Source organism: Coturnix japonica, chromosome 4 (assembly GCF_054131305.1).
Source record: "Coturnix japonica strain WE chromosome 4, WE-NBRP24, whole genome shotgun sequence".
NCBI lineage: Eukaryota > Metazoa > Chordata > Aves > Galliformes > Phasianidae > Coturnix > Coturnix japonica.
The window spans coordinates 51,435,287-51,461,243 of NC_140666.1; the positions used below are offsets into that span (position 1 = coordinate 51,435,287).

Below are 25,957 nucleotides of genomic sequence, written 5' to 3' on the forward strand. Positions count from 1 at the left end.
ACTGCACGTTTTCACACTTCACTTCCTTGAAAAATAGAAGGTTTTACTGCTCCATGCTTAATGGATTGCAGTGAAACGTAGACGGGAATATCAAAGGGAACAGAATCTCTAATTTTGCTTATTTGAATTTTTGTCCTTTAAACAAATTGTTTTTGTTCTGTTTAATATCTAGGAGGAAATCATAATCCCACACACGTTTATGTAAAGTGTACGAGCCCTTTGTTTCTGCTACTCGCCCTTCCTTTGTGGGGGGGAAAAGTATTAATTGTGCTTCGATTTTTGCAGTTGCTTATGGTTTAGCAGTCCTTTGTACAGCAAGTGTTGGATTAGCTCAGAGCTTTCAGCTTCATTGTTTGGCACTTTGGGACATTGAGACACGCTTTGAATAGTTGTAAACAGCAGTTTATATGCACAGCAAGTGGAAAAGAGGAAAGTGAAAAGAGGAAAGCCTGGATTTCTGGGAAATGACTTCTGAAATTTGCAGTTGATTCAGGCTTTGTGGTAGAGCTGGTGTTATGTTGGCGGAGCATCCCACGCGTCCGTGGTAGTGCTTCCTTCTCTTGGCCACGGGTAGGGATGGGAGCAGTTGGCTGCCCTTCAAGGACCAGGCAGGTTGCTGACTGTTGGGAACACAGGAAGGCATCAAACACAAGTTCAATTTTGAAAGTGCTAGAAAATGCCTCCTCTTCTCCTAATAATCTTGCTGTGCATTTCTGAATATAATTAGTGCAACATTCATAGCTGAAGAAGCAAGGATCTGATGAGAGATTGCTTTCTTTTCCTGTTTTGAAGAAAGCTAATGATTTAATTTTCCTTTCACTGTTCCCATACATGGCAGTTAAATCATTTAGTTGTTTTGCTTCCTTATTGGAGGAAGTCTCTGCTTTAGAAAAAACAAGATCTGTTTTTACATTTCATTCTCATAATAAAAGGAACGCAGAAGGAATTTCACAGAGTTGAAGAAAAATAGCTCTATTACAATAGCTACTAAAGGTGAATCTTAAAATTTATTTTTTAATGAAGTCATGAAAGGCATTGGCAATATTAACAGTGTACTTAGGTCTCTTTCTTTCTTGTTTTAATTAAAAATAAATCTTCTGGTCCCATTTATGTTAATGCACTTAGTAAATAATTTGGTAAAGAAAGCGCTGCAGGAATGAGGCAGGAAGGTGGCAGCCAGAAGGGAGCATGGCAGACTCCTGCTGCATTGTTTTGCCAGAAGACCTTTTTCGTAGATGTTTGAAGCTCATGGTCCTTTCAGCAGATCTCTGCTCTCAAGGTCACCGCAAACTCGTTGTGCCAGGAGTTAAATGTGCCGTGGATGCTCTGAGACTGCCTTGACATTTTGAGTGAGATGCACGAGGATGCTCTCTCTGTCCCCAACACTTGCTTCTTCCCATCAATCTTCTCCCTGCTTTTCTTCCTGCCTTTTGGTAGAGATTCGTATTTCCTCCTGCTTTATACTCACTGAATCCTTCATTTCCCTTGCCTACTCCCCTCCTCTTTCCAGCTGCCTGTTGTGCAAAAAAAGAAAGGGATGACTTTTTTCTCTCTACCTCTTGGCTCTGCTGTCAGTCTCTTCCCTGGTCTGCAGAATGACCCCTTGCCCTCTCATGCTTGAACTGCCGCTCTTTGTCTCAAGATGTGTCAGAAATTAAGTTCTCTGGGGCATGCAGTGTGTCAATTGTGTCATCTTTATTTGCTTGGGAAGGTGCCACGGACATTTACAGCTCTGCAGTTGTTGTGATGGTAACGGGGGAAGAACTGCCTAGATCTTCCCTTGCTGAAACTTTGCCCCCCCCCCCCTTTTTTTTTTTCCTATATGCTTTGGATGAAACAGTCTGGGCTGAGAGGGAAAACTGAAGGTCCTTTAAAAATGAAATCAGAAAACATTCCTACCTAACATGATCTGATTCTGTTGGCATGATATCACCAGCAGAACGCCGGAGTGCAAGATTTATGTCAATAGCACCAAGATAAATGACACCTACATTCATTGGGTAGGCATTTAGACTCAAAGTCTCATGTTTTTATAGGTGTGCTTGGGGTGTGTGGGGGGTGGAAAGTGACGAAAAGTTACTGGGCTCTGATATTCACTGCTGGGTATGCTAATAGCACAAGCGCTGCTCTTTCTGTATGGCTTACATTACTGGAGAGGGAGTTGAGATGCCAGGCACATAGCTTGGAAGGAGATAGGCTTTCTGGTATATCGGGTTTTTTCAGCTGCAGTCCCTTTGCACAAGGGGAGCTGTACCCAGGCAGTATGAGTTGCCTGCTGATCAGCTCCTGCTCAGGCTGGGAGGTTTGGGAGGTTTAAGGGAGCTACGGCTGGATTCAGAAAAACAGTTAAGTGCTTAAACTGCATTCAGTTCCCAACAGAGCAAAAACTTAAAGAAAGAAATAGCGATACTAAAGTGAAGAGAGGACAAAACTGCATGCTTTGCATCAGCTGCCTGGTTCTTACAGGCTGCAGCATTTATTTACTCAGACAGCTGTTGAATGGAAATGCACTTTTTAATAGTAAAGAGTTTGCCCACTTTGCCTAAGTCACTGTGGTGTAATGTTACCTCCTTGCCCATCTTTGCTGCTTGCCACAGTAGCCAACGATATTGCTGAATATATGTATTTTAAAAACTCCTTCTAGCAAAGTAGAGCAAAGGAACTTAGTTATTCTTCCTCTGCCTTGCTGGAGAAAGCATAGCTTACTAAATTTCTTCTTCATGGATAATTAGTTACACTTGTGCAGCTCCAGTAAATTCCATCAAATTGCACAGCGACAACTGTGGTTTAATTTGCCCGAAGAACTTTTATTACTTATGATAATGTGTGGAGGGGAAAAAAAATAGTATCCTAGGCTGTTTTTCACATTCCAATCTCAGTTTGTTTTGGCAATGGCAGCGAGGCATCACTGTGCTGTTTTCATGTTTGAAAGACCCCAGAAAACCTGCAGTCTTTGTGTGTGTATGCTGCTCACATTTAATATGGAAATCAGAGAAACAACAAAATCAGAGCCGTACCACTGTGCCGCTGTTTATTTATTTGCTAAGCACGCTGCTCATCAGAACTGAATCATGCTTGCAGCTTTTTTTTTGCTTGCAGCCAGGGAGTGAAATTGGAAAAGAGCTGAAATGGCAGTGGGCAATTCCTGGAGACATGCAAGTTTTTGGAGGTGAATGACATTTATGGCCTATCTAATTTTCCACAAGTGATAGTCAGGATATATTCATTTTAATTAACATTTCTGCTTTGGATGATTTTAAGTGCTAAAGAGGCCTTCAATCAAGTTTAAAATCTGTTTATTTTATGGTGTCTATTAGTTAACAGGCTACTATCAATAAACACAAAAGGTTTTGGTTGTTCTGCCCTGTGCAGGGCTAGCAGAAAGCATCTGGACTTGTCTGTAGGCTCCATGCAAGCCAGCATGGGCATTGCAGATGTACGAGGTGGAGCTTGAAGTAATGGTGACATCATTTCCCTGGTGAGATTGAGGTTTGGTCTGCCTTCCTCACAAAAGGCAGGGAAACAGCTTGCACAGAGAAGATAGCTCCAACCAAAAGCTTGTCTGTGGTACAGCTGGCATGTAGGCTCACATTGGACCCAGAAATGGGGGATCATGGCTGAGCCCTAAGGGAGGGAACCAACAATACTGAGCCAGGCACCTTTAAGAATACTCATATAAATAGTGCTGAGTTTATCTTTGGAAACAAGTAAGAAGTGGTGGCAGCTGTGCAGGAAGTGCAGAGGTGAGCACTAACATGACTCATAGAATCATTAGGGCTGGAAGAGACCACTAAGATCATTTAGTCTAATAATCCCCCACCATGCTCACTCAGTGCCACATCTCCACATTTCTTAAACACCTCCAGGGATGGTGATTCCACCACCTCCCTGGGCAGCTTGTGCCACTACATCACCACTCTTTTGGATAATTTTTTCCTAGTGTCCAACCTAAACCTTCTCTGGTGTAACTTAAGGCCATTACTTCTCATCCTCAGAATAACCAAGGCCTCAGGTTTTCAGGCCCCAGTTAGCTGCTCAGCAGCTGCACCCTTCTGGAGCTGCATGTTGCTAGTAGGATGAGGAGCTGATGCCAGAGTACCATGGTACAGGATCAGCCAAAACCAGTGTTTCAGGTGAGGGAGCAAAAGTCTTCAAGAATCTCTGTGAACAGTCTTTTCTCCCCATGGTCCTGATAAAAAACCACTAAGTAGATGTTCCTGTTTCAGATCTTCCCAACAGAGTCGGACTTCGATAGAAGTTGGAAAAAGAAAGGTTTTTCTGACGTCTTGGATGTCAGAAGCATGGATTGAAAATGGCAACGGTAATTTTAGCTCTGAAGAAAAAAGGTTCTGATGGCTTTGCTGCCATAACTACTTCACCTGAGTCTGGATTTGTGTTGCAGTTTTTGTCAGGCGGGTTACTTGTACCAGAAAGTAGAGGAGGAATCCTAGATCTCTTCTTATGCAGCTCTCTCCTAAAGTGCATGATCACGGCAAGATTTTGCTGTGGTTAAGGGAGACTTCTCTGCTTAGAAATGGAACTTTATGATAAACACGGTTGTTTTCTCACAGTGTCTTCTATTTCTTGTATTTAACATTCATCAGAGATAATTTGTACCTTAAAATTCTAATGCTAAAAGGACTCAGTGGAGTGTGGCTGTGTTCATGACCGTGACATACAAACCCCTCTATCTACTGAGGAGAGCCAGTCAAAGAAAGGCTTTTTTTTTTATCATGCTGAAATGGCCAAGACTTTGAGGGGAAAGAAAGGTGCATTTTCTCATCCTAACTGGAATGTAGTCTATCAAATGCAATCAGTCAGTGGTTCACTTGGGAGTAGGGTAGAGAGTGTGAAATTCCTTTAGTGAAAACATTGCGTTTACAGCATTTGGAAGCACTGTGTTTTAAATTTCAACTTGTTAAAGTCTTGAGTAAAAAAAATATATGAATTTGGAAATACATAAGCATTCAAAATTAATCTTTTTATTTAGATGTTTTTTGGACACTTTGACAACTGTGAAGTTTTCTTTTGATATGTCTTTTTTTTCTCCCCAAAATAAAACTCGTTAGAATTTCCCCTCTTCCCGTGGACAGATTTAGTTTTGACAGATCATCATCCAGTGATGGAAGAAGAAACTTTGTCAGAAAATATTCAGCTCTTCCGAGTACTGCACACACTGAACAACATCAGCCTGACAAGGATGCTTTCTTAATCCACGTGTGTGTCAAGCAAAGCGTAACAGCAGGTGGACGCTGTTCCAGAATGACACTTCAGATTCTGTTGTCTCTTCAAGTGTCTTGGCATTACCAAGTATCCTTGTAAGTTAGAGCTAAACCAGTGGTGGCTTACAGAACTTACCATAGAAACTCTAAAAGTATTTCTGTGTAAATTCTGTAGTGGGGAAAAAAGAACTATGAAATCAGGTGATGCAGTAGCAAAATGAAGTAGTAGCAGACTGTTGTTAGTGAGTTGTGCTGTTCTGTCACAGAGCATATGCAGACTATATTGGGTAGCTTGCAAATGAGTAACTTGTGGAGATGGCTTTGGCACACATGGCAGGCCTTGTAGGATGCATGCTCACATTTCTTGCAGAAAAGCCAATGTCTTTGAAACTGAAATAACAGTGATATAGACTGAATGTTTTCTACTTGAAGTCAGCTCTTAGATTAGGGTGAAAATGGACTGTCTCTGATTTGGGAACAGTGTTTAAAAATCTGGCTTTATATTCCAGTTAGTTTTTGTTGGTTTTTCTTTTTTTCTTTCTTTTCCTTTTTTTTTTTTTTTTTTTTACCCTGCAGAAATAGATAGAAATGTTTCCTAGTAAATACTCTTTTTATGGTCCTTTTAAGTAAAGTGAAGAGGCTTCACATTCACAGAGGGGATGAGTTCGTGTACAGATTGTGATAGCAGAGATCCAGCCATGTGCAGCAACCCATAGGTCTTTGTTACACTGATGCAACTGAGTTTTGTGAGTAGAAAACAGAAGAAAGAAGAAACATCTACTTCTGCAGATACGTGTTGCTTCTGTTTTATCTGATGAGGCCGTAACCCTGCCCTGACAATCTGTGCTGTTTCGTTACGCAGCCCTTGTCTTGTTGGGCTGTAGATCAGCAATTTACTGGCTTGGAACAGCTGTGGGATAGCTGCTAAAGCTTTGGTTGACTTCTTGTAGATTGGGTTTTTAGCCCAGAGGTTATTTTGCTCTTGCTCCACACAGCAAACAAGGCTCCTATGTGCTTGCCCTGTGGATAATAAGAGGGTGGAAGTCATTCATTGAACCTTCCTACCTGACATGAGAGGCCTGCTTGGTGCATCACAGGCTCAGAACACTGTCCTGACCCAGGCTAGAAGGCAGTGGTTCTTTTGCTTTTCTCCTTCAATATTTTTTCTTCTATTTTTATTCCTCATCCACCCATCCTACTAACTTTCAGAGAAAGCATCTCTGTTATTGTTCACAGAGTGTCTGTCTTTCAAAGCTCTAACATACAGTGGTGCAGATGCTTCAGGCAGCCTGGAAGCTGCAATTCCCATGGTTGTTTATGGTAGAAAAGACAGACAGAATAATATGGTAGCTGGTTGCTCAGTTCTGGATAGGTTTTTTCAACTGAATGCTGCCGTGTGTCACGTGACTTCTGCTAAGTAAAGTGAATGTTCTGAGGTTTCCTTGGCTTTATTTCCTTACTGCAGTGGAGTCTTTGTAGTCCAGCAATTTATTGTTTCTGCAGCTTCCTTCCTGTGATGGTTCTCCATTGGTTTTGTTATTTGAGGACATTGACAGCAGTGTTCTGAAGCAGCCTGCAGATTTTGCCTGTCCAGGTTGTTACTGTATTTTACAGTAGCTCTTTACTTTCAATGTTTTACATATTTTTATATGAATATTTTAAACGCTTATAGAATGGCATTATAAACATGCTGCTTGGTAAGCTTTTTTTCCTTCATTTTTTAGTATGTGAATCTTGAGCAGCGGTGTACTGTGTAAAGTAATACATTGTTAGTTTTATGCAGCCTATAGATTTGATTAAAATGCAGTGGAGAAGTGTCTCAGGTATGTATGAGGGCAAATGCAAACCTCTCCTGAATTATTGCATGGCTGTCACGTGAGACTTGCTGGGAGAAACTGTAAAAGCTGAGTGATGTATATTAATAGAACCATGCTGGAGATCACGGGAAAGTGTTTTATTATGTTCCAGAAATATTGTATCTTTTCTTTTATGGTGATTTTAAAAGGCAAGAACAAAGTGAAATCATGAAATTAATTTGACTATTAGAATGTAACTGTGCTGGGAGCTTAAGGTAGGACTGATAGGGCACAATTAATTCTTCTTAAATGCTGACAGAGCTGTTTGACAGCTGCACCATCTGGTTGGGTGTGGGACAGACTGAATTTGATCAATATTTATTTTACAGTTAACTCCTTGGATTCTGCTCTTCACCCAAGAGAAATTGATTTGGAGATCGATTTCTACTCTTGGAAGCTGAGGGTTGAACTAGGGAAGGTGTTTCGATACTTGGGAGGCAGAGCAAGGCCAAACTGATGTGGAATGGTTCCTCAGTTGGCATGGGATTCCCTGAGACCTTAATATGGACTTCAGGTTAGCGGGGCCCTGCTCACTGCTGTATGCTTCTGCTTGAGGAGTGACTGGTAACACTTAGGGCAGTACAGAGCATACTGGATTTTCTTTATGTAGCATGACCCGAGCTCAAACTACAGCTTTTCTTGTGGTGGTAGGGTTCATTTCTTCTGCTTAGCTACTCAGTCCTATCAAACATATAATAAGTTGATCATAAGAAAAATCTCTTTTCCTTGACTCAAAAATCAGTGGCTTGGTGGGATGCAAATATACAGATCTGTACATAGCAGTATTCCGTGATTTATGTTCCCATCTGAAACAGGATTAGCACTCAGCCCAAGCAGAGTATGAAGTCACACTCGAGTTACTAAAAGGTTACTACACAGAATAAAAGGCTAAGAGTTGAGGTCTTCAGTCTGTCCCTGTTTCTACTACTGTTGTGCAAGTGATGAGCCTAGCCATGCTCCTGTGATCACACTTGGCTTTTGTGCATTGGTATCTGAAAACTTTGTATCTTCTTTCAATCCTTAAATTCTAGGTGACAGAGACAGAAAATGTGTGTTGGGCTCCTGATGAATGTTTCCCTTAGTGGTTTTTAGTTTTAGTTGGGGCATTAGCATATGAGATCTGCCTCCTGCGAATGCTATCATAGAACTCAATGGGAGTTTTAACACAGAGTTCAGGGAAAGCAGTGCTAACCCAGCAGAAGCTGGAGAAGCTTTTCTGTAGGAAATAACTTTTTACATTGGTCTAATGATACTTTCTTTAATAGAGCAATGGGGTGCAGGGAAGAGGAAGGCAACACTTCTTAAGGTTTTCTCTGCTCAATAGCTGCTGGAATGTGACTTACATTAATTGGTTCTAATTTCCCCCTCTTTCTCACAATCACACTTGGTTTTGCCTACAAATGTTAGCGTGATTTCTAGTATCCCTCTACCTTACTCATCCTTTTTTTTTCCCTGTAGTGATAACCAGAAGGAAAGCCACACTGGGTTAGGATGAAGCCCTCTCAACTCAGTGTCCTGGCTCCATCAGTTGATAGCAGTAGGTGAGAGGAAAAGCAGAATAAGGGCACTTCTGTGGTGAATGCATTCAGTCCTTGTTTCTGATTCTAAAACTTCCTGATCCAGAGATAACAAATGGATCGCAGTGTTAAAGCCACTGACAGACTTTATGCTACATGAGTTTGTCGGGCTCTTTTTAAACGTCTTTGATTTCTGCATTATCTTGTGGCAGTGAGTTGCCAAGGTTGTTACATGTCATGCAGAAAACCATAACTGTGCTTATTTGAGCCTTTTTTTGGTTGCCTTCTGTGCATGGTAGCATGAGAAGTACAGGATAACCATTTCCTGTCTATCTTCTACCATTGCTGATGTTTTACATTTCAAACATATCTCTGTCTCATTTTCAAGCTGAAGAAGCTGCTTCAGTGTTCTCACAGTATTTACAAGGAAGACTTCAGCTTCTCCATCAATCCTTATCACCAGTTGGTGTTCTGAAGCAGGCAGCCTTTGAGTGAAATCTAAATGAGAATGCTTTTTGGAAGGGCCTGTTTGCAGCTGAGGAAGACATGAAGCCTGCTGTTCTAACTTCAGCTCAGGATGCAGCTGTTCCTGCATCAGGGAAGGTTTCATGCCTTGTGTGCCCTCTTCAGAGCTGTGTTGCCTCACCTCTTCTTTTGTGTCAGTATCTCATCTTGGTTAGAGCCATAAGGCTTCATAAAGTGAGGAAATTCCTTGATGTGGGAAATCTTGGGAGAGATAATGCTTAGTAAAAGGGTTTGGACTATGGAGCATGTGCATGTTAGCTGCTTGTCAGCATACCTTGCTGCAGGGTGCAACGTTGCTGTGACCTGTCCTGAGGCAAGGGAAAGGCACAGAGTTGTCTTTTCTTGCTCAAACTGGCTAGTGAAACTAATTCAGCTGAGGGTTTTGCTTTTACACAGGCTTTCTTTACAAGGACTCATTACCATGTGTTGAGAAGCTCAGTGGGGTAGCTGATGAGGAATGAGTAGCAGCTTGCATGCTGCTCTGGTAAGAGTGAAGCCACCAGAGATGCAGACAGAACCACAAAACTAAGGCTTGTAGGGAAGGCACAGAATGGGAGTGAGCATTGTACTGATCGTATGTTGTCTTGTACTGGTCCTTCCAACTGTTCCTTTGTGCTCCTGGCCCATACTCCCTTCTGCCTCCCATCACAGAACAGGCAAGAAATTGAGAAATGCACTCAAATGGTGTGGAAACTGCCTCCACAAGTGTGTAAAATAGCCTTGTCCAGGGACTGCATTCATCGTCAGACTCTGGTTAAGGTCCTTATGTTGCTCTATAAACAAATATACTGGGAATAAGTGAGGATAACAAGGTCGATATCGAGAGAAATTGAAAACACTGAACAGCCATCAGGTGCTGTCATTTGTTTTAAGGAGCTAAAATAAGGCATAACCTGGAAAACCAGAGCAGTCTGTTTAGTTACAGGTGCTTTTTTTTTCTAATCTCTTTTAGACCTTGTTTCTCTCTATCCTCTTAGTGTATTGGAGATAGATGACTGTAGGATCATTTAGCAGCCCTCAGTACTGCTGAGAATAGAGCCTGCTGTAATTTGTCACTAAATTTTGTTCCAAGTTGTTTTTTTCTGCTTTATTCTTTCTTTTTCTTTGCTTTACCCTTTCCCTCTCTCTTGCCCATAGGTTTCTTTTCATTTGAGAGCCATATAGACATCTCAGAGAAAGTGTTGAAAGCCAGTAGTGATGACTTAAGGCATTTGCAACTGCTCTAAGGGGAAAAAAGGTCTTATGACCTTTTCTGTCTAATTGTTGTGACCAGTTGGTTTCAGGAACTCCTTGCTGGAGGCAAAACAGATCTGAAACCAAAATGACAAGAACGCCTACCCAGAGCCATTAACCAGCTAGCACATGCATTAGTGGAAGATGTTACTGCCTTTTGTGACATGAGTGCCAGCATTTTGTGCTTGCTGCATTCATACAGCAGTTCCTGTAAGTATGTAGGAGCACTTGCGCCATCAGAAGGGGATCACATACTTGCTACCATGTAGAAGAAGCCGTAACAAACAGCAGTCTGGCATGCATGGTGCCGCCCACACATTTGCCCAGCCACTGGCTGCCTCCCCAGCCTGGCGTGACTATAGCAAATGGAGCAATCTCCGTTGTACAACATGGAGCTGTGCACGGATGCACTGCCTGGAGGCTCTGCCCAGCCTTTGCAGGCTGAGGATGGTGTTCTGTCTGGCTTTTAGCAGCATGTGGAAGTGCAGCTTGGTCCCTGATGCCTTCTCACAGCAAAGGCGGGCCTTGCAGGGCAGGAGAGTTTGAGGGGCTTGCTCTCTATCGGCAGATTTCTAGGAGAAAATTTAGGGAAAATGTGTTTATTGATGAAAGGTATATTGTGCCCTTACAGTTGTTTCTTCCATACCCTCTTCAGTGCTTTGTATTTCTTGTATCTGTTTTTCTCTTTGTTTCTGAAGAAATCTCCATAGCAACCTCCTTGGCGTGGGGAGGAAGGAAACCACGCTGGAGAAGCAAGAGAGAGACAGGCTGTGATCATGGCTAGGGATGTGTTGTATTCTAACTACCTTTGCTAATTCTGTTCTCAGTGGTTCCGCTTGGGCTACTTTCTAGAATATGAGGTGTAAAATATGGTGGTGCCAAATGAGACTCACAGCAGGCAAGAATTACAGCACTGCTGGTTGGAAGGGACTTCTGGAGATCTGTAGTCCAACTTCCCGCTCAAAGCAGGATGCTTGCCAACCATGCATCGACATGGGAGTGTGATTAAAAGGAAAAGAGAGAGAAAACTGCTATCACCATCACAATAAATGAAAGAGTTCTATGCACAGTCTCAAACACATAGCAAAACTTTCTTGTTGAACAAAAGTCCTTTGCAGGGAAAGGAACAGTAGGGAAAAGAAAACGTGAGTCTGTACACAGATCTCTCTGGAGAGTAAAGATAAGAAAGCAACCATAAAATTGGCTTCCCAACTTGCCCTGGGGCCTCTGCTCTCTCGTATGACAGGGAGCTGTTGTTGTGAACACTGCCCAAGGCTGAGTGGAGTTTACAAGTGTCCTCATGCCAGGTGGAGACATGCAGTTCTACCCCAGAACAAAGATGGGGGAGAAGGGAAAACTGATTCCGTTAGAGCTGCCAGCCCTCTAGATCCGGCACAGGATTCCTGGAGATGGTGCAGATCCTCTCTCAAGGGAATCTACATGCTACATTTTTGCTAACGGGAAGAGTGTGGATGAAGAGAAAAGACACAGTGAAGGACTAAGGTACGAGCACACACAGACTGCAGGAACCTGGAGCACAGGAGATGCAGATCTAACCTGTGTATGTACAGGGCTAGAAGAGATTGCCAAACATTTGACTGCCATATTTGCAGCTATGCTGTGAGTCAGCAACCCATTCACTTTGTTCTGGGTGGCCAAGCCAGCTGCTATGTAATCCCAGCCACACATTTAAGTGGAAAATATAAGCCCAGGGAAATCTGACCTAGCGTTGGTGAGATAGAGTGCAGTCACTGTGGTTAGCAGGCAAATGCAAGCATGTTTTGATAACAAACCCATGCAAGAGGAGAGGTTTTTGCCTGGAGGTTCATGCAGCTGACGTACAGCTATACCATTTGTGGCGGGGCATGGATGGAATTGTAGGACAACACTGGAGGATACCCTGGAGCAAGGAGGCAGAGCAGATATCTGGGTCCTGTCCAGTATTTGAATGTAACATGAGGATGCAGCTGAAGGAAATGAATGTCTCCAGGGTAAGGTGAAGATGATAAAAATATGCCTTTTCTCTCAGCCCTGTCTCCTATTCTCTCCATCCTTGCTATGCTCCTGTGACTTCTGTGATGCCAGTGCTGGTGAAGAGCATTGCATCTCTTGAAACCGCCTCATCCTCAGTGGGTGCCAGAGAGCATCGAAAGTCCTTTGGCAAACTGAAAAGTTGGTCCAGTCTAAGACTAATGAGGGTGCAGAAAAGAAGTTGTTGCCAGGGGTTAAAGATTCCGTGCTTCCTTACTGGTGATAAAACCAACTGTTGCTCTGGGTTATGGCAGACTGACCTAATTGAGTTGCTCAGCTTCCTGACCTCGGGAAGTTACTGCAGTGTTTCTGAACATACTTGCCTGTGGTGGGAGGGCTTCCGGGCAAGGAAGGAGATTCTTGTTGAAGGCATTGGCATGGCAGGAGCCCAAGGATGCCACAGATGATGATCACTGGGAATTGCAACGCAAAGGTCTGTGTGCACATAAAGGAAGGGATGATGCAGAATTTGGGCAAGCTCACCAAGCCTGACTGCTGACAGCTCACACCCTCCTCATTTCCACCCAGCATCTCTCTGCCTGGTTGTCTTGCCAAAGCAACCGAGGAGAAGGAAACAAAAAAACAAAAGCCCTCTGGGCTGCTGTGTGGAATCCAACCAAGCTTTTCAGTTGGGCTAGAAGGAAACGTCTCCTGTAGGTTCTGTTTGTTTGTTTATTCTGCTTAGTTGTTTTAAAGTGCATTTGGGGAAATACAGAAATATCTTTGCAAGGTATTTGTTTTATTTGCGAGATGCTACAATGGAGCAGAGCTGGCTGTGTACTTAAAAATGAGAGAGGGAGATATTGCTCGAGTATTACTTTCCAGCTCTGGCGTGCCTTGCAGATTGCTTTGTTCAGTGTGAATCTGGGTGAATCACACATTTGATAAAAGCAACTGCTGCACCTTCTTCCTCCGGCTTTGAAGTTTACTGCAGTTGTGGCAGCTCTTTGTATAATTCTAGTAATAGAGAGAGTTTAATTTTAGAAACATGGTGGTTTGTGGGATGTTTTTTTTTTGTTTATTGGTAGTGGGGTTTTTTTTGTATTTTGTCATATCCTTGCCCAGCACAAAGTAGACAGAAATAAACTCCAAGTTTACCAGATTCTCTGTGCTCTACTTGTGCTGAGAGGGGATGGTGGTTTGGTAAATGTATTCACAAAAATGGGAGTGGCCATCCAGCATAGGTGTTCGGGACTCAAACCATGCCACAGGGAGGCTTCCACTTCGTGTGACAGATACATTAATGGGTGTCTGTCAAAACAATTTTGTATTAGGCCTTGGTTGTTTTTGTTTTTTTTTCTTGTCATTGATGAGCGAAGGTAAAAGCAAAAAGGGCCACTAACACAGGAATTTGCCTTCAAGCTCCTGTGGTGCTCAGGGTCCCCCAGTGTGCTACTGGAAATCTGCTGTTGTCTTGTTGTTAGAGCAAGGGCCAGGATCGTGCCAGCTTCCAAATGAGGCTGCTGCTGCAAGGCACCTGTTGGGAACCATCCCTGCTTGGCAAGGAGTGGGGCGAGCACTTCGCGACAGGCAGGGAAAGGAGAGAGGATGAGAGAAATCTGTATTCAGTGTGTGTTATGACCGGCTTTTTAGGAGCTCATATCCCACTTTTTTGATGGCTTGTTTAATTTTAGTCAGTTCGGTGAATTAAACTTTTTCGCTTCACCTCACTTAACTTCTGTGTGCAGAGAGGCCTAAGCAATTGATACGACTTTTGCTTTTGTGGCTGTTATTTTCTCAGGCATGTTTCTGATTACTTTGTCTCTGTGGCGGTTGCTTGTTCTTCTGCAGAAGGGGGACAAAGCATTCCTGTTCTGTATGTATTAATTTGTCCTCTTACGCTTCAGTTTGAAAAAATAACACAGAGGAAGCAGGGAGAAGCAGGGTGGGGTCTCCCCTTGCAGACCTTTCTCTGCAAACAGCAGGTTTCTCAGCTCTCTCTCAACATGTATTAAAAGCAAAAGAGCAATATACTACTTAGGATTTACTCTGGAAGCAGCTGATTTTTAGATTATGAAGTAATCTCACTGAGCAGCAGCAGAACACATGATGCTTGTGATGCTGCATCTCTGCCATTTCTATGCTGGGCTTTTGGCACAAAGCCTGATTTGCCTGGGGCATGATGTCCTGGGAATGCAGAGATGCTGTTGCACCTTTTATTACATAAATCAGTGAGTTGACAATATGAGGTTGTTCCTTCACAGTGACTGTAACCGTCTCCTTGCCCCCCTTTCTGCCTGAAGCAGAAAACAGACGTTAGATTTTGTGTAGCAATATTACCGTGTCCCCATCTCATTACAGACTCCTGAAGACGTACCAAGTAGCAACAGTGAGTTCTCTGCAGTCTGTTTGTGGTGGCACATCATCTTTTCCCTGCCCGGTGCCATTAGCATTCATATCAAAGAAAGCTTCTTGCTTCCTTTTCCCCTGGGCAACTGCAGGAGTCGGTCACCACTCCCTGATGTGAATGGCAACAAAGGCAGAGAAACCGCTCATTGATTCAGAGCAAAAGAGTCCAAGTGGATGCTTTGATTTTGCGACACCCCTGCCCTGTGAGGGTTCCACAAGGTTAGACTGCAAGTGTTCCTTCTCATTGCGACTCCTAAAGCATTTTGGCAATAAAGAAGTGTGAAAGATAAGCAGACAGACCTCATGGATAACTTTACATTAATAATGATGACTTATAAATGCCACTGATGACAAATGATTGCTCTGTGAGAATCAGATTGTCATTAAAATATCTAACACCGTAGAGGGTCTGCGCTGGTGGTAAATGGGTTATTGACTTTCAGCTCCTGTTTTGACTAAAATGGTATACAGGGTCCAAGGACTCCAGCAGATCCCGGTGCCTAAGGTGGTAATGTATTCTGTAAATCAATACAGTATTAGTAATAAAAATGACCAAAGCATATATCCATTAAGCATTCATAATAGAAATTTGTTTAGGTTATATACTGTTTGTATTGATTGCTGCTATTTAAAGATGAAGTATGTCTTTCAAGCAGAGTGCTTATATGCATGGCTGCCTACATTTTAAATCCATTTATTTTTAATATGAAGATAAACTTAAATAACATGGGGAAATACGTATGAATAGGAGTCAGTGTTTTAAATTGCAAAGCATTATGGGGATATAAGTAGATGTCTGACATCGCCAAGGCCTAAATATTGGTCTGTGGCAGCATAATAAGCAATGTATGTAGCACACACTGCATCTCCAGGCTTCTGGGTAGCTGAACTTTTTCTTGGCTCTCTACTTTAACACAGAATTGCTTACCCTTGTACAGGAGAGGACTTCAGGGGCCTGGGCACTAGGACTTTGGAAATAAAGGCTGTCCCAGTAACATCATATGAAGACCATAACCTGCTGTTGATTTGATACTGTATGATGTTCACCTCAAAGATTTAATGTGGATTATAGCAGCACCTAGAGACCAGCTTTGCCGTACTGTAATATTTGAATTAGCCTTCCAACATGGTTATCCAATAAGATAAACACAGGCAGACTTACTGAAAGCACTAGTGCCTCACCTATGCTTTCATCTATCCTGAACTTACTCTGGCTGCCTGGTCTGGGGTCCAATATGCCTTCAAGCACGAAAGGGGTACCTTTGGAAACAAATGGTTGAGAAAACGATTTATGTGCCATAGCTACAGTCTTTATGTTTCACTGCAACAAATCAAAACTGTTTTAGATTACACAGATTATGGTTCATTATGAAAACAAAGGAAGCCTCTAACTGAAACCCCATCTGTTGGTTTGCATTAAGCAATTCCCTTCCTCCTCCTTGGCGTCTCTCATTCCTAGGAATTCAAAGAAGCTGTCCTGGAACGTTTTTGTCCATTCACCGCCCCTAGAAAAAGGCAAGATACAAACCTTCTTTGCATGGATAAGCGCAGCAGGTATCTGCATAAAAGCTGACTGAGATAGTTTTAATTTTGTTTTAAACTGAGATAATAAATTCAGTGAGTTCCTTGCTGCTGCATGTCCCTTTCTCTTCCTGTTTTCTTTCTCCTAAATCTTCACAAATTTCTGAAATACAAAGAGACTATTATGATCAACAAGCCAGGCTGTTGGCACAATAGAGATCTCACCCAGTGATTTGTGATTCAGGCTCCCCCATCTTCTGCTTGAACTGTAACGTATCTTTCAGAAAAATACCCAGTCAGTTTATAGAGACTTCAACTGATAAGAAATACATTGAATACCAAAGTAAATTTTTCCATGCTAAATTACTCACTGTGTTAAAAAATATTAATTCTAACCAGAACTTCTGTAGCATCAGCTTCCATCTATTGCATCTTGCTTGCCTTTTTCTGCTGAAGAGCTCACTGTTATAAGAAATACCTTACCTCTATAAAATCTGCAGACTGCAGGATTCTTTTGGACTAGTTAAACAGACTGAGCTGCCTTGGTGTCTCACTGTAAAACTTGTTTTCTAGAGACTACTTTTAAATATATACATATATTTTAAGTTCTTCAGCAAGCCCTGTCAAACTTTCTGACAATCTTTTTGAAGTACAGACACCACAAGATACGTGTTCAAGTGCTGGTCTCCTCACTACTGCATGCAGGGCAATTTCATCTTCCCACTTCTCCTTGTTATTCACCTCCTAATACTTGCAGAGATCATGTTTGCCCTTTGGAGCCACTGCGTGGTGTTCAAATGCTAATCAATCATGAGAACAGTCTTGTTTCAGAGTGGCTGCTTGCTAGGCTGTGGTCTGACATAATGAGCACTTTTTGTATTCCTACATGGGCTTGTATTTGTCTGTGTTAAAGCACGGTGTGCTCAAACAGTATACAGATCAATCTGCACAACCGACAAGGTCCATGTCATTACTTAGCATTTCATCAATTTTTGCGCTGACTGCAAATTTGGCAAGCTTGGAGTTTATTTTCTTTCAGATCATCAAGAAGCGTGTTGAATGATATTGGAGTGATGAGGTTCTTATTGAACTTCCAGAAAAGCTTTAGTTGGGATGACGATTCTGTGTTTACGTTACCTTTTGAGAAGCAAGAGCTACTGCATTTTTTTTCTGTGTGATGGGAGCTATGTTCTGTTCTCATAACCGTGATTTCTTTAAGGGTTGCCAGTAGCAATGTGCCAGTATCCCAGATCAAGTTAAAAAACCAGCATGGAGTCCCTAAAACTGTGTGTTTTATTCTTTTTCTACAAACTCTTCGATATAAGCTATCTAATTCTGCAAAATGAAAAAATATTGGGTTTTAGTACTTGCTGTTATATCTTTCCTCACATCAGATGGAACAAAGAGCATTTCTTTATTACTCTGAGTTATGAATACATCTATTTGCTTCCTTCCAAACACAGATTTGAGTGAGTTATGGGACAATTCTAAGGGGTTGATTTCATGATTAAGAACTGTGTTTGTCTCATACACCTTATTATTTTTAAAATTATTGCTGCTGCTTAATATGTTTAAAAAACACAGTTCTTCTAATCTGATTGCCTGTAGATTTGGGGAGAGTAGGTTTTTATGTTGTGCTTTTCTCGTAGTTGTAGAGTGGGGGATTTGGTCACCTGGAAACGGAAACAATTTACTGCCCACAATTTGAATGGCTATTTTATCTTTTTCTTCAGTTTTGCTTGAAATATTTTCATCTACAGGATGCTGTTCTGAATAACCTCTCCTCCACCCACCCTCCACCCCAAAGTATATATGTTACCAGTTAGAACTGTGATCATCTTGCTTTACCACTTAAATTGGTTCATGGCTATTTGGTCATAAGCATCTTGATTTTGCTGGGTTTTTGTTTGTTTGTTTGTTTTGTTTTTTGTTTTAGTTCTTGATTGGTTTTATTTGTGTTCAATCAGCCTAAAAATATAGGAACAGGATCCTGTATGAAATTAGCCCGAGATAGTCTCACTATAAGATTTTCTTATCTTCCTTAGCTCAAAAATAGACATCAATACCTTATTAGCTTTGCCAGTCATGATATGAAACTTCTGACATATACTTCTCTGATAGTAATGCAATGAAAAAACTCTAGAGAGGTTTAGGAGATGCTTTTCCCCATTCCTCATCTGCACTGGGGGTTATGCACATCACGTCCTCTGTGCAAGCACCTTCACTCAAAAGCAAATAGAGTAAATGTTCCACTGCTTTGAAAACTGTTTTTCAGAAAGAATGAGCTCAGTAGCAGACTTCCACTGTGACCCTGTAGTATTTTGCCCAGGTAGTTTCCTGTATCCCCTGCAAAACATTTTTGTAACCATACCTCTGCGGAGCATTGCTGCGGGAGAGTTTGTAAGCTGCTTTATTATGGTATAATAGGGGGCACAGAAGAAGCAAAAATAATAAAAAAAAGAAAGCCTGATTTCATTTCTGGAGACTTTTCCTTGTAGTCCAGCAGTATGTTTGGAGGGCAGTGACAGCAGAATGCTTTCCTGCAATAAGAATGACACAACAGGATGATGGAAATACACAACAATTTTATTCAGAGAAGAGGCAGAAATTTCTACATGTTGAGTATAAATAACTCCAGAAGAACAATGCTTGAAATAGGTACAGAAGGAAATGGATATTAAAGGTACAGGAAAAAAGTGCTTGAAATGGATCCTTTGTTAGATAAAAATCCGCTTCTATTTAGAAAGTGCACTTAAATGTACTGTAACATAATTACATTGGAAATTAACTAATCATCTCCCAGAAGCAATTTGATGAAAACTGTTCCGTGCTTCTTTTTCAGCTTGGAGGAATCCTTCAGGAAAGTCTTGGCATGGACAATACAGAAATATTTGGTAGCTCAACTCTGAGTTGGGCATTGTGCCTGGAGGATGCCTGCACACTGCTTTCCTGGAGTGTCCTCTGACCCTGGGCTGCTGTCCTGGGGACTCTCACCCTATAGATATGACCACATGCCAATCACACTTGCATCCCCCTCTTCTGTCCCTGCAGCTTCATCTTATCAGGGGGTTGAAAAAGCCCAGCTTCTTCTGACACAGCACTTGGTAGGGGCATGGACTCATTTGCAGGAACAGAATCATTCATTGGCTATTCTGTTGAAAACTATCCTTTGCCATTAGCCCTGGTATCTGTCTGTTTTGGTTTTTTTTTTTTTTGTTTTGTTTGTTTGTTTTGGGCAGTTGCAATTCTTCTTTCATTGACAGAGAGATCAGCGAAAAAAATTAATTCTTTCATCTACCTAAAGAGAGAGCTCTTGAAGGGTGAGAATTTGAAACACAAGTAGTGACTGTGTTTAGAAAGAGTCTTCAGTCCATCATAGCTGGTTGCAGTGTGTTTTTCCTGAACCAAGTTAGATTTTCTTCAACCGTATTTTCATTGAACTCGTGAGCCTTGTGCCCTCAACTGTAATATCTGCATCTGTTTGTTATTCGTGCTGCATGGTCATCCCTTTCTGTGCTATGATAGCTTCTGTCTCTGATCTGTATTTCCTCCTCTCTTATTTTAGATTAAATGCCCTTTGAAGCACGGGCCTGCTTTGGGTCAGTTGAGTGCGAATGTCTTTGCTTGTGGCAGAGCCCTGTGCTTTCCCACAGGATGAAACATAAATCATTATATCCAGAGTTGTGGGGACTTTCATAAAACAAGGACTCACAAACTCCACAGGTTCTAACTGGCGCCACATTGCTTCTTACTGAGCACAGTGCCTCTGTGACTTGATTCATGCTGGGCAGTCACAGCGGTACTGCAGGACAAGAATCACCTCCTTGCCTAGGGGCTCTTGGCTCTTCTGTAGAGCAGTTCACCTGGCTCTCTTGGGAGCAATTAATCTGTTCAGAGCAGTTTGGGAGTCTACAGGTGAGCATTATTTCAGATTGTTTTCTCTGGCTCGCCTTGAGGTGATCAGCGCTGTACAGGTACTGTACGCACATATGTATTTATGCAGTGTTTACAGATCAATATCCACACAGCATACATTAGGGGAAAAATGTTTAACCACGGTATTTGCTGTGAGCAGGTGGGTGCAGTAGGAAACCCTATTAACTTAGGGTTTTGGTTTTGCTTCCTAGAAATTGAACCATTTTGTGGAGATAATCTAATTCATTAGTTTTAACGTTTTGTTATCTTCCATTGAGGAGAATGTGTATCTGTGGATAAAAATATGTTTTTACTCGGGATGTATTTCCACCTGGAGCATGCATACATGTTTCAGCTATTTCCCCAGATTTAATTCTCTGTTGTTCTGTATTTGTAAGACTGGTGGAAGCAGATAAAGATGGCCACTGGTCAGAGAAATGTGTACATTTCTGCAAAGTTTTTTTCATATGCTAGGATATTTGGGTGAAACCTTTGACCTTTGTAAGTCAGAGAGGAGTTATGCTGCAGACTTGATTAAGAGAGACTTTGAGATTCAGAGGGCCACGAAGAATGGCTTGAAAAAGCTCACTTTGTTAATTCTCGTTAGCGTGTCAGTAAGAAGGATCTTGGATCTCACGCCTCTCTTACTTTCTGAGATGGAGCTAATAGATGTCATACTTTGGAAATCCCCACCCAGCAGCTGAGGACAGGTTGCCTTTGTAGATTAGTCACAGTGCTTGCTGACGAGCACCCAATGGTTTCTAAAAAGCAGTGACCTTTACGGTGTGCTGAATAGGGGACCCCAAACTGCATCTTGACGTTTACACTTTATATTTTGCCTGTTGTATATAAATCACTTAATTATAGAAGTGTGCATGTATATTTCTACGGGTATGCATATTTTATATACATACATATACATAAATCCTATGATTAACTATGATTCTGGGAGAAGGCAAGATCTCAAAGCAGTCTTAGACTTTATAAAACTTTTACAGAGTTATGGCTAGTGGAAAAGAATTCTCTGTTGCTATTTATGGCAGAGGCTCTAAGGAGCTGTGAAGTCTAAAACATGAAGAAAAATGTCATTTATTTAACAGTCTACAGTTTATCCATAGTACTTCCCGGAGATGGCTGGCCTTCAAGTTCTTGGTAATTTCTTGTAAAGTTAACTCTACAGGAGTCATTCGTGGCCTTCTGTGATGTGAAGTAATTGTTTAACTGTTCAATGTTTGAAACCCCAAATTTATTTATGGGCATTTGAATGATAGTCTCTATGCTTGCAGAGGAATTCTTCCCCTTAGATACCATCCTTTCTCTCCAAACAGCTCTTCAGATTTCACACAGCTCTCCTTTCTGGGCAGTACAAACTTAAAAATAGATTTACTGCTCTGGTAAGCAAGTCCATAAACAGCACAAAGTAATCCTCACTCTGCTGTTCATCGTTTCTTTAATAATGCAGATATTTCTACAAGAGCTTTAACGTTCCCCTTCAGAGACTATTCAGGGAACTGTAAATCAAAATTAAACTTTAACTTTGAGGAGATGTTACTTGGTAGGAATATATTATTTGCAGGTCACACTGTTTCAGCAAAACCCCAAATACATCCAATCCATCTGATTTGCGTCTGCCTTAAAAGGATTTCTGCCTGATGACTTCACTGGATCTGCTCCTGAATATGGGACTTTTTTTTTTTTTTTTTTTTTTTCTGTCGTTGCTATGGGATATAAATGAGAATCAGGTTCTTTTGCACGCTGTCAGCTTCCAGGACAGTTTTGAGAGCCTCCTTCTCCTTATCTCCATCCTGATCATTGGAGGTTATTAGCTCATGGAAGTTATTCCAGATTCAAATTATTTTAGCAAGGGTGAGAATTTAAACTGGTATTTTAAATGGAAACAATAATAAAATATAGCATCAAATGAACTTTGGATTTAATAGGAAACCTGAAGATGATAAACATACTCTTTTTCTTTGAGAAGCTGAGTCCTTGATACTCATTTATCTCAGTGCCTTTACTAACCTGCCTGCCATGGTGGTTTATAAAAGTTTTTACCTCAGATTAAAAAATTAACCTTACTAATGGCTATAATAAAAAGCTACAGTGGAGTAATTTAAAATGGGGTGAATTTTGTTATTACTCAAATTCTACTCGCTTCACCACATTAATTTGTGCTGCATTAAATTTGGAGACTTCAAGGTTGTTTGGCGATGTCAAAGTCAAAGCTTCCATTTTTTCTAGAGATTGCTTAGTGTCTATTGTAACAGCAGTAATTTTGAATTGAGTAAGAACTAGATGGCCCTAATGTGGGTTTATGATACGTGGATTTGGTATTTTATTTTATTTCAAATAAAGGGACTGTTTTCTGCTGCATAGAACTGAAAACTTCTTTTATTCAAGTTATTGAGATCTCTAGAGTCTGAACGTTTAGCAGGATGTGAAAGCCTGATGTTTAACCAATGTCCATGTTAGGCTGGAAGGTGGTGCTCAGGGATGTGATTTAGCAGAGGGCTGTTAGAGTTAGGGTACTATGGTTAGGCTGTGGTTGGACTTGATGATCTTCAGGGTCTTTTCCAACCTGGGTGATTCTATAATTCTATGAGGGTTATTTATCACATCTTCTGTACTGCAGTGCAGGACTTCAGGCACAGATTCTTACCTTACCACTGCATAGTTTTCCTGCTCTCTAAAGATAATTAACTCTAAGGAAGACTGTGCATTTAAAGAGCAATTTTATTGGAGTGCCTTCTTGTATGTGTCTTTAATAGAAATGAGATGATCCACTGCAAGGGAAAAGGTGCTTGGCTATAGATTTTTCCCATTATGGGGCCTGAATGTTAATATGCTTGCATTGGGCCATCCTCTTGAAGGCAGGATGTCTTTTGTCTGTTGTTCTCAACTTGTTGTTTCTACTTTAATTAAATTCAGTTAAGTAGCATTTAACTCGGGCTGGGTTGTACTTCTGACCTCTGATTTTGAAGGTAGGTTGTCACGTATTTTGAACAGCACATTAAATTCAACCTTGTTTCCTTCCTCCTGGAATGTTTTGGTTCCTTTCTATGACCTTAGCCAACCTTTGGTGAGCTGATACATTCTACAGCCTGATAGAAAACTTTTTAAAATGTAAATGCTAGTTTAGTGCCTTGATGAAAATGAGCTGACCTGCCTCATAAACAGGCCCAGTGAACACCAGCTCGGGCACAGGATCTGCAGCTGAAGCACAGCGTAGTTGCCATGTGGCAACTGTGATCTTGCTTCCCATCACCTAACCACATTTCCTCATCATTCTTCATAATGATGCACAGCATTGCCAGCAGTTTTCCTTTTTGAGCATCCATCCTTTGTTGTCTCCTCATGCCTGGCCTGCTGTTGAGATGGCATCTACTTGCAAGTTCATCCCCTTCACAGTTCTTTTCTCTTTGTGATGGTCTTCTGCCATTCCTCTTTGTTTAATCTGTGCAAATTTACTTTCATTTTTGAGAAAAGCTTCTGCCCAGACTGAAGTGTGGGAAAGTAAAGGGGAGAACTCTTTACCAGTTGAGCCTGGTAAAGAGAGGAGATAAGGACAGTCAGTGATATGAAGTGTGAGCAGAAGTAACTCGGGACGTATCTTGTCTGGTGCTTAACTCTCAGGCTGCTGTCCCTGGCTGTCCCATGGCCAATAGGAATTCTGCCTGTCCTGTCTGTTCTAAATTCTTGTGGCACCTAGAAATACAGAAAGAGCTGTCGTGAAAGTGAAGGGTACCTGCTGGTGCCTGGGGACAAAGGCTGTTTGTACTTGATGAAATTGTCTTTGTGCTCCTGTCTATATCCTTGGCTGCATCACTCTGGAAGTTGCACTCTGTGTTTCTGGCAGGCCATGTAGAAATGTTTGCTACATCTTTCTCCTGTGTGCCCTCTGCATCATGGGGGAGCATGCTGAATGTAAGCTTGCTGTCAAGCTCCTTCTGTAATTTCACTCATGTAACCTGGGAGCAAATCTCCGGTGATGCCACTTGAATGTTACAATAAAGATAGATTAAGCAAATTATGGAACCATGAGATAGTTGACCTGAAATGTCACATAGAATACATGGGGAAGGAGTTGCTTTTGTATGTGCTTTTTTCCCCTTGTTTTTATTTGCCTGTCTTTGCTAGATTGTTCTACATTACTGCATTTCTCTCTGGTTGCTTTTATGTACTGCATCCCACTGCTGAGGGTTTGCTCTTGCAGTTTGTGAGGGCTGTTCCTAGTTGGCATTTTGCTGGGTGGGGGGTTGCCACTGCTTCTGGTAAAGCATAAAGGAAAGTTGTAAGTTGTTCTTGATATCTTCTATGAAATAGGAAAGCCCCAAATAGCCTGGGAATATTTGATATGTATAAGGAAGCACAGACTGAAGCTACGTTCTTCATCTTCAGGGGATTATATCTAGTTCTTCCCTTCATTTTTCAAACAGGTATTGAAGTGCTTAATGGAGGGTTTCAGGTAGTTTTCCCATTTTTAGTCAGCAATCAACAAAGAGTTGGGGGGGGGGGGGCGGGCGTAGGAGTGGAAACCAGCACTGTCCGGCTCCAGCCTTGGACAGTCAATGTCTCCAACCATTTGGCCACTCTGTCTGCAGTCAGTCTTCTTTTCCTCCCTGGAGAAGCTGGAAATGGATGTTGGAAGCATTTGCTGCTATGAGTTGGCATCAACCTTTGTCTGTAGGATGCACCTTTAACCCTTCTGCGGGCTGGGAGTGGAAGAAAGGCTATCTTAACCAATCCCTGTAGAAAAGATGCAGAGCTCTTTGCTGTTTCATTTGTTGTCACTGTACATAGGGAAGGAGAGAGAAAGAGAAAAGTATTTCTGTATTTGTATTCCAAGCACAAGCTTTCCAAGAACTTTAGGCCAACCAGGATTTTTAAGCTTGTCAGAACTAAACTAATATTTGTGAGCATGAAAAGATTAGGAGAATGGACACAGTATTAATGGGAGAAATGTTTGTTATCACTATCTTTAACCCAAGTTTTTGTTTGCTACTAATATTGTTCTTGAGATCAGAGGCCAGATGTAATTTGGATTAAGGAAGAGAAGAAATAGTGAGCTGTGTTTGCATGCTGCAGATGAACGCAGTAATGCTGCTTTATATCTTAATAGGAAAAGTGGCACCCTGATTTAGAAGAACAGTTAAGAGTGTGCTTCTCTTTAGGGAGCAACAGTCATATAAGGCCTACTGACTTGAATGGGAGTTCAGTCTGTACCCATTCCAGAGGTAGGTTTGTATATATTTATTTCTGCAGAATCAAGATGAATGGTGGGAATATTAAGTACTGTGAAATTACAGACACAGAGGCATTTCTCCAAACCAGTAGGAAACCTTTTCTCCTGGCATGCTGTGTTTGCCTTTGGGAGCAATAAGTCAGGTGTTTTGCTAGGCAGACCAAATCCTGCACAGCGCTTGTAAAAATAATTATCTCTACATTTTCAGCTTTTTGTTTTGCAGCACTTAAATATGCACTTAAATTTTGCTTTGAAAATTCTGAGCCAGAAAAACATTTCTCTGGGAAAATTGCATATAATACCTAATTAAAAACATCATCCCACAGTTTTCTTTTAAAAGTGCCTACTACCATCATGCTTCTAAATGTAACAGAGCTCAACGAGTCTCTGGCAGCCAAGAGGACCCGTAATTTAAAGGCTATTTCAGCATTTTGATTAAGCACGCAGTGATAACTGCAAGCCCATGCCCCGCAGGCATGACAAGAGGCAATTATGTTCTGAGGTCAAAAGCAAGAGGGAAAAGAAGCACAAGATTTTGATGACTTA

The 25,957-nt window shown here is 41.6% G+C and overlaps 1 protein-coding gene across 41 annotated transcripts in view; it reads left to right on the forward strand.

The window, feature by feature from the left end:
- ADGRL3 (adhesion G protein-coupled receptor L3) overlaps positions 1-25,957 on the forward strand; it is a 475,677-nt gene that overhangs the window by 189,174 nt on the left and 260,546 nt on the right. The window lies entirely within an intron of this gene.